Source organism: Podarcis tiliguerta (genome assembly GCF_965153285.1).
Source record: "Podarcis tiliguerta genome assembly, chromosome: 1".
In the NCBI taxonomy this organism is placed as follows: Eukaryota; Metazoa; Chordata; class Lepidosauria; order Squamata; family Lacertidae; genus Podarcis; species Podarcis tiliguerta.
In genome coordinates, this window is record NC_139534.1 from 241942 (window position 1) to 259701 (window position 17760).

The 17760-nt window shown below is 41.8% G+C and overlaps 1 protein-coding gene and 1 long non-coding RNA gene across 5 annotated transcripts in view; one reads left to right on the forward strand and one right to left on the reverse strand.

Annotated features, from left to right (window-relative positions):
* Positions 1–17760, forward strand: part of MAP2 (microtubule associated protein 2) — a 311076-nt gene that overhangs the window by 156902 nt on the left and 136414 nt on the right. For 3 of the 4 annotated variants that reach the window (XM_083399682.1, XM_083399685.1, XM_083399683.1), the window contains exons 1-2: positions 1687–1969; positions 2321–2384. The gene's annotated coding sequence lies outside the window, so the exon portion shown is untranslated. Of the gene's footprint in view, positions 1–1686; positions 1970–2320; positions 2385–17760 lie in introns of those variants that run through there. The other variant, XM_083399684.1, reaches the window with a different exon arrangement.
* On the reverse strand, positions 8863–15202 carry LOC310658363. Its single transcript, XR_014502275.1, has 2 exons — positions 11148–15202; positions 8863–9095 (listed from the first exon to the last, which is right to left on the reverse strand). It is a non-coding gene; the product is annotated as an uncharacterized lncRNA (long non-coding RNA).

The window sequence follows — 17760 nt, forward strand, 5'->3', positions numbered from 1 at the left end:
CCCAGAGGACAGGATCACACTTCAAAACGACCTTGACAGATTAGAGAACTGGGCCAAAACAAACAAGATGAATTTTAACAGGGAGAAATGTAAAGTATTGCACTTGGGCAAAAAAAATGAGAGGCACAAATACAAGATGGGTGACACCTGGCTTGAGAGCAGTACATGTGAAAAGGATCTAGGAGTCTTGGTTGACCACAAACTTGACATGAGCCAACAGTGTGACGCGACAGCTGAAAAAGCCAATGCAGTAACTCAATAAAAGCACGTGTTTCTCTCCCCACATTGCCAACAACATTTTGCTTAGTAACTTCTAAGTCATTTGACATTATTACTATTTTATTGTCCAGTGCTCTTGTTGAGCGAGAGCAACTGGGCACACAGCTTATTTTTCTAGCAATAGCTGTGTGTATGTCAGAATTTATAGCTTTACCCTTTTAGGGTTGCCATACGTCCGGAATGTCCCAGATGTATCCAAAATACTGCAGTTGAAAGCAGTATCTGGGCGGAAATTGCTAACAATGTCATGGCAACCCATGAAAAACTCAACAACTTTTGTCTTTTGAAATATGGCAACCCTACCTTAGCACAACTCATGAAAATATTTTTACAGTTAAATCATAAGAATTTTTATTTGGAAGTGGAATTTACTCCCAAATTAGTGTTTATAGGTCTGTATGTGTCTCCGCATTATTTCCTCTTGACTTCCCAGGAACAAGACCTGGGATGCATAACAGATACTTACCAGAAAATAATCTTTCTGTAACATCTTCCAGTAACCTGACAATTATTCATTTGTACTTTTGAGATTAATCATTACACACATGCTCAGAGCTGCATTCCAATGCCCGCTTAGTATTCCTATCAGACATAATGAGATTTATTTATGAGTAAACAAGGCATGGTTATGAACTCAGCTGCCCTTGGAGCACTCTCTGTCACCTTCTGTGTTCACTATATTTAAAAAAGCAGATTAACAGGGTTTGGGTCAACCATGACATTTTACGCTTCCATAGTCTCATGTAGTTCAGTTAGGCAGCTCATGCTGCAAAACTTTTGAAAGTGTCATTCTGTTGCATGGTTTTCATTTGCTTGTATATAATATTTCTGCTGATGTTTCCAATCCACAGCAGAGAATTTGTGGCTCAGCTAGTACATTTGTGTCATTAGCTATGGTGGCAAAGCCTGGTTTATAGCAGAAATGTAATTGCACCTTTTACTTGTAGCATGATATCTTTCTTTGAAAGCCAAAATAATGCTTGAGCATATAGTATATTTTCTCTTACAAGGAAGCTTCTTACAAGGAAGTTAAAAAAAGTGTTTGGAAGATACAAAGGAGTGTGTGTGTGTGTGTGTGTGTGTGTGTAGTGTGCATGCTGTAGTAACTTTGCATTTATAATCCAAAGAGATCTGTTTTTTCAGCAGCACATATTACTGCATGTAAAACATTTTATTTTTTAAAAATGGATTCATATAAATTTTAGTATTCTGTTGCCTGTGTGTACATTTGGCAGTGACACAAAAGGAAACCAGTTGATGGTTTCCCTGGGATTAGAGGCCTGATTACCAAGGACATGTTTTGGTTGGTTGCAATTAAAATGCTTGTCAGGCATTCGATACCAGGAACCCTTTTGATAGACGGCTTAAGCTGAGGCAAGTGCAGCATCCTATTGTAAGTGAGTGATGGCGGAGCTGGCTGCCTTGCCGTCATTCTGGAAAATTCTGTGGCCAGCGAGCTCCCTCTGTGTCTCCCACTCGGCCTCTTTTCCTTTTCACCACTGCGGGGACTTCATCTGATTTGCAGTTTTCCTCTTCCCCGACACACATACGGAAGCTGCAAGCTGGTGGCTGGCAGACTGTGTCTGTCTGGAGATAGACAGAGAGCTCACGGATACTAATACTCTGGGAGAATGGTTATGCTGCAGTTATTTAAGGATATGCCTTTGTTGGTATTGCAGCACAGGAGCTGGTAATGTTTTCCCCCCTTTTTGTTTTACCATCAGCTTTATGTGTGTCTTTTTAAATACCTGCAATATGCTGATCTACAGAAGCCCTTCCGGCTATATATTAGGTGCAGAATTTGCAAATACTAGATGAATGCAGGCTCTGTATGGAAGGCATAGGGTATACATATGTTTGCATTTCATGCATTTATTTAATTGCTTTGGTATATGGGTGGGGTTTTCTGAGGGGGGAAATTTTGCATGCATTTTTGGGTTGCATTTTAAACTAAATGGGTGCTTTTTGTACAGAAATGGAGGATAATACTTTTCCAGTGTAATAATATTAAGTGTGTGTGTATGTGTGTGTTATTTTGCAGATTCTCCAGCCTTTTCTTTCAAACCAGACACACTCCTTGGGTTTGACTTGCTTGCAGACAAAAGGTAAGGCACAGCTCGTTTTTCACCTGTCTGTACTCACACAGCGGAGTGGGTGTTTCATTCACAGGCGATCTTTTGCATACGACTTTTTATTCTATTCTGACACACAGTACTATAGCTTTTGTTGGGCGTTTCGGCTTGGCCATGGAGTACCATTGTGGAAGTTCATTGTGATGGCTGCATCCTTTAAAACTACTTGATGCGTGGAGACATAACTGGGGTTGCCTCAAAGTAAAAAACAGCAACTAAAAACCTTTGCTTTTCTTGATCACCTGTCAGAGCTGGACAAACAAAAGAGCACCAACATTATTCAGCCCTTTATTCTCAACCATTCTAGATAAAGGGTATTAAGAGTGGGGAAACCTTTCTTCCTAAAAATTAACTGTGGTTGCAGTTCTGTGTAAAGGAGTACATAAGGGATTAAATACCTTGGCTTGTTTCAGTAGGTAGAGTCTGCCACATACAGACAGAGCCCTGTTTGTTTCTAGGGAGGGAAAAGACTGTTTTTGTTAATCCCCCCCCCCCCCGCGCTATTGTAACTAAGAGATACATGTATCCTTGCCATTGATTTTCATGCTGTATCTTTATTGGTTTGGGATGTGAGGATACAGCAAATGCATCCCTTTTCTACCTCCCCCCATCAAGCCATTCAGCTTATAAGAGGCTACGCCTACATGTTGCCACAAAAGCTGCAGAACATTTTGTTGCTGAGACACATCAGAATATACATATATTATCCTGCCTTCCACTCATTCCTTTTTCGTTGCTGTAACAACAGTTTGCAGCCATCTGCATGAGATACTGAGAAAAGAAAGCAAAATGTGTCTCTTTTTTTCTCTCCCTCTGGAATACATCTAATACAATACTCCATAACACACAATCTGGGAACTGTTCTTTTTGGTTTGGGTTTTGAATGGGGCCTAATCTGTTCTGGGCACCCTCTCAGTCTGTGGGGTTTTTTTTGGGGGGGTTGGGGGTTGGTGGTCACTTCACCTTTACCTAAGGTTCTGTAAATATAGTCCATGTCCCATGTTCACCTTAATGTAGTCACATAATGTTTTTTCACACATTCACATGAAAAAGTATGTTTGCAAACACATATGTCACATAAGTGCAATTGCCAAAGTATCAAGATTGGCTGTATTTCTCTGTAACCCAAAGTTGAGTGTGATACATTATGTCAAATGGCATGCATGTGTTTGTGTGTTCAATGTATGTGTGTTGTGTGTCTGCATGCCCGTCTGTGTGCTTCACATGTTAAGTTCTTAACTGTTGTCTGCCTGAATCTGAATCTATCGTATTGTTTTATATACTAATTACCTCCCCCCAATGTCAACTATATATTTAGGAGAGATCAAAATGCAACTAGGCTTCAAATGCACATTCTGCTCTTTGTGTTCATTTTCCTCTGCTATTTGTTGCCTTAATTGCAGCACCTTGTCATCTTTACGTTTACCTGGTTTTTTAAAAGAATATGAACACGGGAAGCTGCTTAATAGTGAATCAGACATTGCTTACTATGGTCTCCCCTGAATGGCATCAGCTCTGCAGGATCTCTGGCAGAGGCCTTTCCCAGGACCTGCAATCTGGGCCCCTTCTTCCTGCAGACATGTGCTCTGCCATGTAACGATCTCCCTTCTCCACACATGAGTTGCTCTCTCCTTTGAGATGCTGGGGACCTTCTGCCATTAATCATGTTTCAGACCACGTGTGGATTGTACCCTTTGCTCACTTAGATCTCTTTGTCAGATTTTGGCAAATTTCCTTAAAAATAGCTCAACAACTTTGGCCAATGGACAAAACAAAAAAAGGCCAACAACTTTTGTGTCCAGATTTTCACTTGTTGAAACATGGCAACCCCACGATTATTATGCACAATAAAATGGGTATAGGTACGAGGTATGGAAGTTACAGGTGCAAATCCTTCTGCTGAACAAAGTGGAGGGACGTTATCACAAGATGTAATGAGATATAAAAAGTTAAGTACACATAAAATGCTCTTTGTTGTTCCATGCAGTTCTTTTGCCATTTAATATTGCATGTATTTCAGTGTTGGCTTTTAAATCTGGCTAATAATCTTGTTTGCTGAGGTCCAATGGCCTGCCACCACTCATAGAAACATGATATAGTGCCTCTACTGTTGATAGAAAAAGAGGCTCTTCCACAAGCATTTGAAGCTCTGTGATGTGGGGTGCCACTTGGGAGAATGATTGGACTGGGAAGTTCACCTGCTACCTCTCTCCTCCTGATCACCCACTCCAGAAGCCACTATTTCCTCTTTAAAGAGGTCAACTTGGGCTGCAGGAATCCACATTAGTTGCATGTAGCTTGTATCTTTGCTCTGAGGGGCTCAAACTGGACTCTTCATTTGGGAATATTTACTGTGACAATGCCTTTGAATTGTTGACCTTAAAAGTCTCTTCTTTCTTGAAAATCTAGCCAGCATGATCAATAGAAAGTATGGCTAGCTATGCTTTTTTGTAAGTTCCATTCTTCAAAGAATTGTTTAGAAAACTGGCACTCTAATGCTTGAAAAGTTAGGGACATTTCACACACAGTTGAAATATTCCTCCATGCAAGACATCTCAAGTGTCCCCCAGATGATTTTGCCCCATAAAGATAACATACCATAAATGTAACAACTTAACGTTGTAAGTTGCTTTGAAATATTTTGTGTCATGAGTAATGAATAAATGTAAAGGTAAAGGTACCCCTGCCCGTACGGGCCAGTCGTGTCCGACTCTAGGGTTGTGTGCCCATCTCACTCAAGAGGCCGGGGGCCAGTGCTGTCCGGAGACACTTCCGGGTCACGTGGCCAGCGTGACATCGCTGCTCTGGCGAGCCAGCACCAGCGCAGCACACGGAAACGCCGTTTACCTTCCTGCTATAAAGCAGTACCTATTTATCTACTTGCACTTAGGGGTGCTTTCGAACTGCTAGGTGGGCAGGAGCTGGGACCGAAGATGGGAGCTCACCCCGCCGCAGGGATTCGAACCGCCGACCATACGATCGGCAAGTCCTAGGCACTGAGGTTTTACCCACAGCGCCACCTGCGTCCCCTAATGAATAAATGTAATCATAAACAATAACAACATGCAACTCAGGCCCTCAGTAGATAAAGTGACAGCTATTGTGATGCTGACAGCTGAAAATGTGCTTCCATGATAATGACAAATGGCTGCCTGGAAGCTATAGCTGAATGTCCTAAGTTATGTTTTAGTTTTTCTGAGTTAATACTTCCCCATTGGATAGTTGCATGCTGGGACATTGGTAGCATTCTTTGATCAGGGGTACAGCTAAAGGCAAAGAGCAGGCAGATTGGAGTTCATTCAGGCAGAGCAACCAGAAGAGGTCCTGGGCACTGCCAAAGACCGCTAAGTTGGAGCTGTTGTTCATCCTGCCGTTGATCGTTTCTTTGGAGCCAAAGAAAATAGACGTGGAGGTGTCATTCCAAGGCAAATCAGGGGTGAGGCATTACCACTGGCTTGATTGCATGGAACTAGATTTTGACTATATGACTTCTGCTACTGTTTGTTAAGGGACGCGGGTGGTGCTGTGGTCTAAACCACAGAGCCTAGGACTTGCTGATCGGAAGGTTGGCGGTTCAAATCCCCACGAGGGGGTGAGCTCCCGTTGTTTGGTCCCAGCTCCTGCCAACCTAGCAGTTCGAAAGCACGTCAAAGTGCAAGTAGATAAATAGGTACTGCTCCGGCGGGAAGGTAAACAACGTTTCCGTGCACTGCTCTGGTTTGCCAGAAGTGGCTTAGTCATGCTGGTTACATGACCCGGAAAAACTGTCTGTGTTCATGACACAGCTTTACATTTCCAAAGTGCTTTACAGCACAATGAGGTTGTTGTTGTGTTTGTTTGTTTGTTTGTTTGTTTTAAAAAGGTGCCCCAGGTAGAGCTGCCATCGTAAGTCTACCTCTACTATTGCTAGTACCTCCTTGTCTGAGATGCATCATGCCCCAACATTACTGTCCTTGCATCAACAGGTGAATTGGCACCTTTTTGTCCATTCCTTTGGGGAGGATGAGGTGCATCCACTTACTGTGTCCAAGCTACCGTTTGTCTTCTTCATAGTATTGATTTTACGTAGTTGATTCTACAGGGAAAAGTTGGTTCTGGTGTTCCACATTTTGCATGTGACTTATAAATATTTGCAATAAATAAATAAAATGCAGAGGAGGTGGCTGCTGCTAGGCTCATAGAAGCTACATCTTCTGCCATATTCCTTACTGGAAACCCCATCTCATTCCCCACTATCATCTGCTGAGCTGAGAAAAAATAATTATTATTCTGACCCAAAGATGAGACAGAGGGTGAGAAGCAAAGAGTACTAGGAAGGAATAAGGTGAAAATCACAGTGGGGTCAGCACCAGTCTTTGAATTGGTAATAAGATAAACATAGGTTTTCCTCCAAATTCTAATCTTAGCCATGTAGATAGAGGGGAGGCCTAACCTGCCCCTCTCTGACATGCTAGGTATGACATGTAGAGGTCTGACATGTAGAGGGAGCATTGTTTTTCTTTTTTTTTTAGTATGTGGAACCATTTAGACATTGAATCCTCTCACCTGCTGACTGAAATGAAAACAGAGAGCAAGAGCCACATTAAGGCAGTTGGACTTAGCGCTCTCAAATCAAAATCCTACTCCTTGTCTTGGGCCAGACCAAAATTATTATCCTCAAATGTCAGTTGGGTAGGTAAAGTTTAGCTTTCTTAAATCCACCCAGTGCAGGCTGAGATAAGATTTAAATCAAGGAATTCTAGCTAGTAGCTCATACACATTTTGCTACTATGGCTGTGGAACCATAGCAATTTAGGGTTTTGTTTTGTCATATGCTCATTCTCACCCAGGCAATCTAGCATTATTTCTAAACCTGGCTTTCTAAAAATTGATTTCCATTTGCCAAACAATCTAAACTACATAGGAAAGTAACCAACAAAACCCACAGGACAAAAAGTAACCCACTGCAGTATTATATTTTCAATAATTTACCCTATCTTCAAAATAAAAATAGATAGCTTTAAATATATATTGCTCCTATTGGCTCTACAACCCCTACACTTGTCTGGCTTTTGTGGGCAGGTGCCTGGCTGGTGTGGGAATTTAAAATGCCTCAGAAATATTCCCTATTTGTTTTGGGTGTTGACGTCCCCCACCAGAGACCTCTACAAACATTTTTATTTGTTATATTTTTCGACACTGGAAAGGCATGAATTAGGAATGTGCCTGAAGTTCTCATCCATTTGTCAAAGGCTGAACACCAACGATTTATCTTCACATTTTAAAATTTTACCCTGCACCATCCACAAGCAACAAGCTGAAACAGCAGTTTCTGCCGGGATTCATTCCAAAGGAGTTCCAAACTTGTGATTCAGGGACTGCTACTGTTTACTGGTTGCACTTGATGACATCATGCAACTTTTTGCTGCAGCACTGGCAAAGGAGGCGTAAAAGTCTCCACTAGGCTTTTAGCAGGAGGGTGGGGGACAGATAAATGATGATGTCAGGCCATGCAACAGCAGATCCTATGGCACTTACTGCTTTTTAGGATAACTATTGCAATGATGATTAACCTTGCAATTCTCCCTTGTGTTACAGAAACAAATTCTAGACATGAAAGGTTTTAGCAAAAGCTGCTGATCTTGTGGACAAATAGAGGGTAAATCTGTTTGTCGGCCTCCATACCAGAAAACTAGTCAGAAGTAAAGCTATGCACATATTCTAATAGGGATCAACTATAAGCATGCGATAAATATTGATCTAATAGAAAATGAGAACCGTGTTGCTCCTGTTGCATGTTGTATCTCATGTCTGCTGCAGGTGGGAAGTCATGATATTACTGTACATATTTCAAGCTGATTGTTTTTCGTTACTACTCGATTTTTTTTAATGAAAAAAAACATTAATTGTTTTATGTTGTGTTCATTTCATTATTTCCTGTGGGAACAGGTGACTTGAGTGTTTGCAATCAGATAGATTGCCTTTTTGCTACTAAGAAGATGACAGTAATGAGTGTAAGAAGTCTTGCCCCCTAGAACTCACTCTCGGTAGGTTCTTTTTAAATACTCTAGAGGGCTTGGGGGCTGACTTTCATTGAGCTACCAAGTCACCTCTTCCTTCTCTCTTGCCCTTGGAGTGTACTCTTAATCAGTGTTAATGTGGGTCCCACCATGTTTGGGGCAGTTCCCTCTATTGCCTCCTCCCAAGGGCTTGGCTCACTCAGTTGAACTCCATCCATAGTCTATGGTCTTCAGAGCTCTACAGGCAAGATACATGTGAAACAATAAATTATAAGTTTTAAAAAATGGTTTGGACTGGCTTAAATTGATTCATAAAGGAAATCAATAAGCCTCAGTGAAAACACATCCACCAGGGAGGAATTTGGGCCATTGACACTGAGAAGTGGGAATGTGTTGCTCTATTTCCATTGCAGGTTTAATATAATAAAGGAAATGTGGAACAGTTTATAAAATTAGATCTAGGCTATTTATTTGTATTCCTGTATGTTATAATCGGATTACTCAAAATGGCATAGATCAGCCTGTTTAGCCTTCGTCGGCTTCAGCTCTCAGTGCAATTGATGAGAGCAATAGACAACCATACAGATTTCTTGTATTGTATTTGTACATTGTTCTCCTTTGGAGCAGCTTCTCCCATTTCATCAGATGTGGACAATTGATAAGTATGGCTGCACAAAAATTTCACCTGTAAATTTTTTTCAGAGTGAAAGTGGGGAGTGGTGGGGAAAAGGTCCGTGAAAACACAATTTTTACACACTGTTCACAACCAGCTGCAGCAGAATTTTTAAAAATGTACTTTTAAAATATCCTGGCCCATCAATAATCAGGTAGCAGTCTGATGGTATCATATCATCTCACAGCCAGTTAAATTTATCTAGGTGTCAATGTCACAAAGCCAGATTTGAGTGAGGGCAATTTATCCTGCTGCTCATACAGCTGAATGACCAGACATTTCCAGCCTATTTTGCAGCCATCTATTTCTGCAGCCCCAACAGTTATCACACTGCAGAATTCTACTGGTAAGCTCAGGATTTAACCTTAGGCCCTTTTGCTAAAAAAGGAGGATGAATTTCCTGTTTGTGCCGTGTACTCCTCCTCCTCCTATTATCATTATTACTTAGTTGATTAAAAAATGAATCTCAAAGCAACTTATAAATATAACATTAAAAATAAGGGTAAAACAACCTAAAATATACAAGTAGGTCCAACTGTACCTCCCACCGCACTAAAAGATGAGCAGAAAATTAATACCAAAAGGTCTGGGTAAAAAATAAGGCTTTTGAGAATGTTTTTGTTCCAAATTTGTGTGTGTGTGTGTTTTATACAAAACTACGTACCTGATAATATGCTAATCAACATGTGTCATATAGATATCTGAACACATGTCGAAGCCAGTATGAAATCATGTAGCAAATCAATGGGCTTGTCAATTTTAGGTCTTTGCGACAGGGGGAAGAGGTTGAGGAGTCATTGGACAGACCTTTCTTGAGTTTGCTCAGAGAAAAGATATCCTCTTGACAGCCCTTATGTATTGTCATCTTAGTGTTCTGGTTCAAAATGGCCTTATAATAAGAAAAGATGCAAACCTGCCAAATAACATTCAGCCTTCCTACACTGGCATCACAGATGACTCTGTACCACCTTGGTCTTTATTTTGTTTTGTTTTGTTGTTCCAGAACAGATTTCCACTTTCTGTTCTGCATTAAAGCTCACGTGATACTCCTTAAAATGAAATGGCCAGATATGATTCTGTCCTTTTTTGCACATATGCTTCCAAAATCTCCCCCAAAGTGGGAAATTGATCACAAAAAGCCTTTATTTTTGGACATGAGTAATTATGCTTTAAATTACTGTTTTACAAACATCATCTCAGTTTATAGCTTACTTGTGCTAATACCCTCAACTGCTCTTTAAAGTCAGACAGTATTTTTATCCTGTATTACAGACAGGCTGAGAATGTGTTCAGATGGGGGTCTTTTGGTTTATATCTCATTCTCTTAACCACCATGCATGCTTCATATGACATTGAGAGAATGAGCTATGAGGGCTTGTCGCAGCTTTTTTTGTCCCTAGTTGATCGCTACTTTGATACCATCGTTTTGGATTTACCTCAATCTTTATTCTGGGAAAAGTGAAATAATCATATAAGCAGTCAGATTTGGCTGTACAATGACATCACGTAGGGCAAACAAAGCCAGTTCAAAGAGAAGGCAATTCTCTCTGTATGATGTTGCCCTCGCTCTGAATCCATAAACACCTTAATTCCTGTTCAAGTGTCCATGATCAAAAAGGGGGCATTTTCACAGAGGGCAAAAGAAATTTGCAAAAAGTGTCCCCTTTGTTTTGGATAAAACCCTATTTAGAGCCACTTGTTTTGCTGGTATAACAGCAGTATTAACTACATGAGCTATAGCTCAATGTGGATTGTGGGATGGTCAAAGAGATTAAAGATTAGGGCATTGCTTCTTGAACGTGTCACCAGCAAACAAAAAGAATTAAACTTGTATGTTTTACTATTTCAATGATTTGCGTTTAGTGTTAGAGTGAGAAGCTGGGTAGAACTTGAGAACATATATTTTCAACTTGTTTATAATTATAATCTGCTTGACTGTCAATCCATGTGGTAGCAGTCCGAGTTCTTAAATCATTGGTTTCTAAGGAATTATGAATGTCAGAATCTAGCTCCAGGCCAGTAGGAAAATACAGGCTAGGCTTCCTTTCCAAGCCAGGGCCTCACCTTGTTACTGGCCCACATCAGAGAGGAATCCTTAGGCCTGGGCAGATAGTGGTTGCCAAGGTGACCGGGAAGAGTGTGAGAGGACGGGAAAAAGTGTCTTTTACAGGAGGTTTGGGGGCAGATGGGTGCTGAGAAGAAGTAAGAGAACAAAGGCCTGTGAGCTGCTGGGCCGGCCAGAACGCCATGTGGGGCCTGGATTGGAGAACCATTTTGGCGCTTGCTAGAGGAGCTGCACTAAGAGACTGGAAGCCAAGATGGTCAATGGCTAGTTGCTGTGCTGGCTATGTTCAACCCCTCTGAATACCAGTCTCTGTGGTTGCTTCCCTTGGCCTTCTGGTTTGCTGCTGTGAGAACAGGATACTGCACTCGATGGGCCACTCACCTGATCCGACGGGTCTTGCGTCCTCAGCTGAGACTAAGAACCACAGCCTTTCTGTGAGGTTATTTGTGGGTGGAGGGGAGAGAAGCCAAAACTAAACGTGCCACGTTGTTCATGAAGGCTGGTCCTGTGAGCGGTTGTGTAATAAGCAAAAATCAACAGGTAAAGCTTCCATAGGCATAGAGAGGCAGTGAATAAATGGTTGATCACTGTCTGCTACACAGTTGTTCTGGAGCGTTAAAGGTTCAGCGCCTCTAACTACGTGGTAGCTTCTGCTGAGGTGATATATCTAACTGTCTTCAGCTGAACTGAGGATCCGAACCCATGCCTAAGATTCCTGCACTGTCCTCTGGGCTGCCCTGGATCTCGCCTGCAGAATTCCTTGGGAATCGGGTTCAAGACATGACAACAAGATGCAACACTTTTCCTTAGCACTGTTGTATTAGAAGCTTTCAGGGCCTCTGAGATCATGGCAGTGACTAACTGTTTTGAGTTCCTCCTGACAATTTGTGGGGGTTTTTTTAAAAAAAGAAAAGCTAAGCTTGCACATGTTTTCTTATGAGTCTCCTCGCTTTAAGTTGTGACTCATACGAAAACACATGAAACACCTTCTTGTTTCAGATGATAATTAATGAGTGAAGTGAGGGCTGGAACAATCACCTCTACCTCATTGAACATGTGGGAAAGGCCAAAGTGCTCATGCGGGCTCCAACTCTGACAAACGTTTGTTTCCATCATCTGCTGTGACGGGTCCAATTGCAGCCAGTCTCCCATAGTGCAGCAAACTGGTTGAAGGGACTTGTGATTCGGGTTGTTCCAAAGGCTCTTTTGGGGTGCAAACACTATTTGAATCCAAGTGTTCAGCATATATTTTATTTCCAGTGTTGCGGTGGGGACACCCTGCTTGAAGGTGTGACTTGCAAAGGCGAGTTTTTAAACCAGGCACCAATGCACATCAGTTAATAGCAGCAGTCTCCCAGTTTTCTGCCCTTAGGGGTTGGGGTGGGACAAAGCTTATTTTGAGACACTGGCTGGTTAAAGCCCGGTTCCTACTCTATGCTGTATCTGCACTTGAATTGAAGAAGGTCCTACTAATAAGCAACTTAGCACTACTGGTCAGCTTCAAGCATAATTTTAATTAGCATACAGAAATCTATTCAGGAATAATTATTTAAACCAACTTAGCTATGAGAACAGAAGCAAAGATATTTGGTTAAAACAAAGCTGTCCAAAAGCAATTTTACATACGTAGTACTTTACCAAGCAAATTAAGAGGCTTGTTTCATGGTTGTGTTTGGAGAATTGTTAAAAGGCATTTAAGTTTTTCTTCACTCTTCTCCCTTACTCCCAGTGAATCACTTTGACTATATATATGTCAACATGCATTTTGCATATGCTGCAGGCAAAAGTCCAACAGGAGGATAATGCTCACATTTATTTGGGTAGTTTGGGAATTAGCTTTTGGTTTGTGGAAAGCGCAGTGATTAGTTTCAGTATGTTGAACTTTGGACTTTATCCAGATGACAGATCTATTAACTTTTACATGCTAGATGACAGAACATTATTCAGATTAGTTGCTTCAGAAGTATCAGTCAAGGTACTCAAGGCTTCCTCCTACAGATAGAACACATGTTACCATGTAGTGGTTACCATCTAAGGGGGCAGGGGGCAGAGACTCCCCCAAATTTTCAAGGAGGGGGGCAGCCCCCCTCAAAATTCCACAGCATGCATGCATGATGTCAGCATGCCCTGTGGTGTGCCATGAGGCGTGCTGATGTCATATGCACATGGCATTCGTGCATCGTGTGGCCTCGACCACCTCAGCTGCAGGGCAAGGCAGAGTGCTGGCAGCGCATATGTTTCTAAATTAATCACTGAGCTGTGGGCACTCCCATTGTTTCCCAATTGAAGACAAAGGTAGGAGTTTGTGGTGACAGCAAGTTAAAAGAAAGACCTTTAGTCAAATTAAAGGCAGCACCCAGGGACCTGGATCCCTTAATTTTAAAAGAAAGCCATGGACAGTGTTTGGAAGACTCATTGTTCTAGCCACATTCTGTGACAGGGAATTTCATTAGTTATTCCAGTGACTATCCCATATCTCTATAGAGATATTTTTCCTGTGTTTTGTGCCCACTAATCTTCTCCAGTTCATTTACATACAGTACATTAATAATAATTTGTTATGTTTCAATAGTAAGTGCATTTTTAACATTATTAACTTTTCAAATTTGCAATGAACTTTGGCGCAAGGTGGATTAAGGTATTGAGCCTTAAGCACAAAAAAACTTCATCTCGCTTGAAAGCAAGACTGAACAAGCATTAATATATTATCCTTCCCTTTTCCCTTTTAGGTTAGTTTCATTCGTTTCATTCCTCCCCCCTCCTTTTTTCATTCGTTTCATTCCTCCCCCCTCCTTTTTTTGCAAATTACTTGGCAGTTCTACATTCTCTCTCTCTGTCCTGCAGTGCAAACATTGAAAGTGTGTTAACAATGCATATGGGTGAACACAGGAGCATTACTGTTTTTTATTACTTTATTAACCTATCTGAACAAGGATCTGAGCAACCTGTGTTTGCTACAGAATCACTGTTCGAGGTCTCACATTACCCTGGTAGCACGACTGTCTCCCTTGTTGCAAAACACATCACTTATGTCATGTGTGTGCATGGCATAATATAGTACCTATAACATACTTTCAGGAGCATCAGACTTGCTTGTGGCACATTTTGCACGATGGTGTGATAAAGCCCTTGTTATTCTTTTCAGTTTGTGTTAAAAATAAATAAATCATGTATTCTGATGATCTCTAAGGAATAGATATGCAAACTTCTTCAAAAAGGATAAGAAAGGTCATGTTATTATTTCCTAGTAATGTAAGTGACATTCTCTAAAATCAGCTTGGACTGATTAAACTACATAATGTAACATGGTCTGTGAAAAGAGGACATGGTGTTGGTGAAGAAAGTTATTGTGGATAAGACACAAAGCCTTGTTACATTCCTGACTCCGCTGGTATCTTGACTTGCCTATTGTGGGTTTCTGATGATATCTTGGGCTCCTTTAATGGCAAAAAAGAAAAAGAAAAAGGTGAGTGAGGTGAATTTACCTTGGATACTGACTGAAAAATTGGGACATGAGTTTTCTTAGGCAACAGCAGCTTGATCAATCAGGTGCAAGAAGTGAGCTGAAAATATGATGAGGTGATGTTTATATAAATGCATGGATGAAGGTACGCTATTGAATAAACCATTGATAATGTGTGAGCTAAAGTGAATGGGAATACAACGAACATATCCAGATTGCTAGAGTACTACCTAATATATAACCTAAGCAATCCTTGAAGCTGAGCCAGGGCTGGAGCAATAAACATGAATAGTATAAACATGGGCATGCTCAACTCTTTACCCTTGCCCAGTTTTAATAGTTGAATTAACAAGAAAACTCTGTGCACTTTGTTCTCCTCTGAGGACTATTCTTAAGGAGGGATAATATGACTCTGTAAGTGAAGATTCTGAAATCTTAATTAAGAGGGGAGGGAAGAGTGAGATCAGGAACAGGGATACAGTTTATTAAGAAAAGCTCAGAAGAATGTATTAAATGGGAGGACTTTATTTGAAGTAGTATGATTGCTTCTTTCCATGTTCGGGGATGCATCATGTAAATCCCAGTTAAGGGATTTTTAAAAGCCTAATTGCTGGATCTTTCCCAACATCAGGGTCTTTTCCAGTGAGTCTTCTCTTCTCATGAGGTGGCCAAAGTATTGGAGCCTCAGCTTCACGATCTGTCCTTCCAGTGAGCACTCAGGGCTGATTTCCTTAAGAATGGATGCGTTTGCAAGAAGGTCAAACGCATCCATTCTTAAGGAAATCAGCCCTGAGTGCTCACTGGAAGGACAGATCGTGAAGCTGAGGCTCCAATACTTTGGCCACCTCATGAGAAGAGAAGACTCACTGGAAAAGACCCTGATGTTGGGAAAGATGGAGGGCACAAGGAGAAGGGGACGACAGAGGACGAGATGGTTAGACAGTGTTCTCGAAGCTACAAACATGAATCTGACCAAACTGCGGGTGGCAGTGGAAGACAGAAGTGCCTGGCGTGCTCTGGTCCATGGGGTCACGAAGAGTCGGACACGACTGAACGACTAAACAACAATTGCTGGAGTATTTGCCTATGACAGCTATAGTCACTTAGGAGCTCTTTGGGGCATATGCTTGGGAGTCATTTTTTGCTTAACCTGCCGTCGGCTGATGCTGTGATGTGTGTGCTGAGCTGAAATCGCCTTTTGCAGTCAGTCACACCCACTGCTTTTCAGGGCTGTGTGATCCAGTGCAAAAAAAATGATCTGAGCAGGGCAGTTTACAATATAAAAACACAAAAATACACACCATAATAACAAAAACAATACCCCCAACAGCATATGATGGGTGATAGTTCCAGAGCTGGGTTAAGCAATAAACTGATTTATTAGTTTTAAATTATTCTTAAAAAGCTAGTTTACTTTTTAAAAAAAATAATGATTATGAATTCTCTGGTAAATTCTAGCATTTTGGGGAGCATGTAGGAGCGCACCCCGGAAATGATCTCTTTCAGCTTCTGCCTTCTGGGAGAAGGTACAGGGTTATAAAGACTAGGCCTGAGAAACAGTTTCTCTTCAAATGAGATTTTGGTTTTAAACGCAGTGTAAGGTAGTCTCTGGGACGCAGGTGGTGCTGTGGGTTAAACCACAGAGCCTAGGACTTGCAGATCAGAAGGTTGGCAATTCAAATCCCCACGACAGGGTGAGCTCCCGTTGCTCGGTTCCTGCTCCTGCCAACCTAGCAGTTCGAAAGCACGTCAAAGTGCAAGTAGATAAATAGGTACCGCTTTGGCGGGAAGGTAAACGGCATTTCCATGCGCTGCTCTGGTTCGCCAGAAGCGGCTTAGTCATGCTGGCCACATGACGCGGATCCCTCGGCCAATAAAGCGAGATGAGCGCCGCAACCCCAGAGTCGGCCACAACTGGACCTAATGGTCCTTTACCTAAGGTAGTCTCTATGGGAGTATATTGTACAGTGGTACCTCGGGTTAAGAACTTAATTCACTCTGGAGGTCCATTCTTAACCTGAAATTGTTCTTAACCTGAAGCACCACTTTAGCTAATGGGGCCTCCCACTGCCGCTGTGCCACCAGAGCACGATTTTTGTTCTCATCCTGAAGCAAAGTTCTTAACCCGAGGTACTATTTCTGGGTTAGCGGAGTCTGTAACCTGAAGCATCTGTAACCTGAAGCGTCTGTAACCCGAGGTACCACTGTATTTAATTATGGTGTATCAGAGTTTTTAGGGGGTTAACCAGGCTGGGATAGCTGGGATCGCAGGCTTGTTGGTTTCTGAATGTCTTATGTAGATTTTCAGTTTCGTTGTTCTGTATGGGACAATGACAATAAAGATTATCGTATCGTAAAAAGGCCAGAGCATATATTTAAATAAATAACTCAGGGAGAAGCTTGGTTGGAAGATGGGGTAGAATATTTAAATGGGGTAGAAGACTTTAAATAATTTAACAGAATAACCTAAGCCTTTAGAGATGAGGAAAGGCACAAAGTGGGCTGGTACAGTCAAACCTCAGTTGGCTCTGTTTTTGAATGTTTCGGCTCCCGAATGGTGAAAACCCGGAGGTAAATGCTCCAGTTTTTGAACTTTTTGGAAGCTGAATATCTGGCGTGGCTTCAGGTTGAGGGCAGGACGCTCTTGCATCCCATGGGAAGCCGTGCCTCAGTTGTCAAACGTTTCTGAAGCCGAACGGGCTTCCGGAACGACGTTTGACAGCCAAGGTTTGGCTGTAGCAGAGTAAATAAGTTTTCCTCAGATTCTGCTTTCTCTGTCAAGCTATCCTCCAGCAGAAAATTCAGGTCAGTAGGTTTATTTGCTGGCACCTCATTCTCTCTTGCTGCCTGTCTGCCTGCTGTGTTACTTTGAAAACGAGCTCTCTGAAATAAACAAGAATCCTTCCCAAGAGCAGAGCAGACAGACATGTCAAGTAATGATAGGGGTGCTTATCCAAGTGCCCACCAAGCCAAAACACAGCTGCTGTTTCACAAAATAGACTTGTCAGCTGCAAGAGCACCCCCACCCCCATGCAGTCAGGTCTGTTGTGGGGAGGGGGTTGCTGCTGATTAATGAAAGCATTCCCTACTGTACTTGCATTATCTGTGCTTAGAGCAATGTGGTCAAGCATTTAAGGCCCTTAACCAAT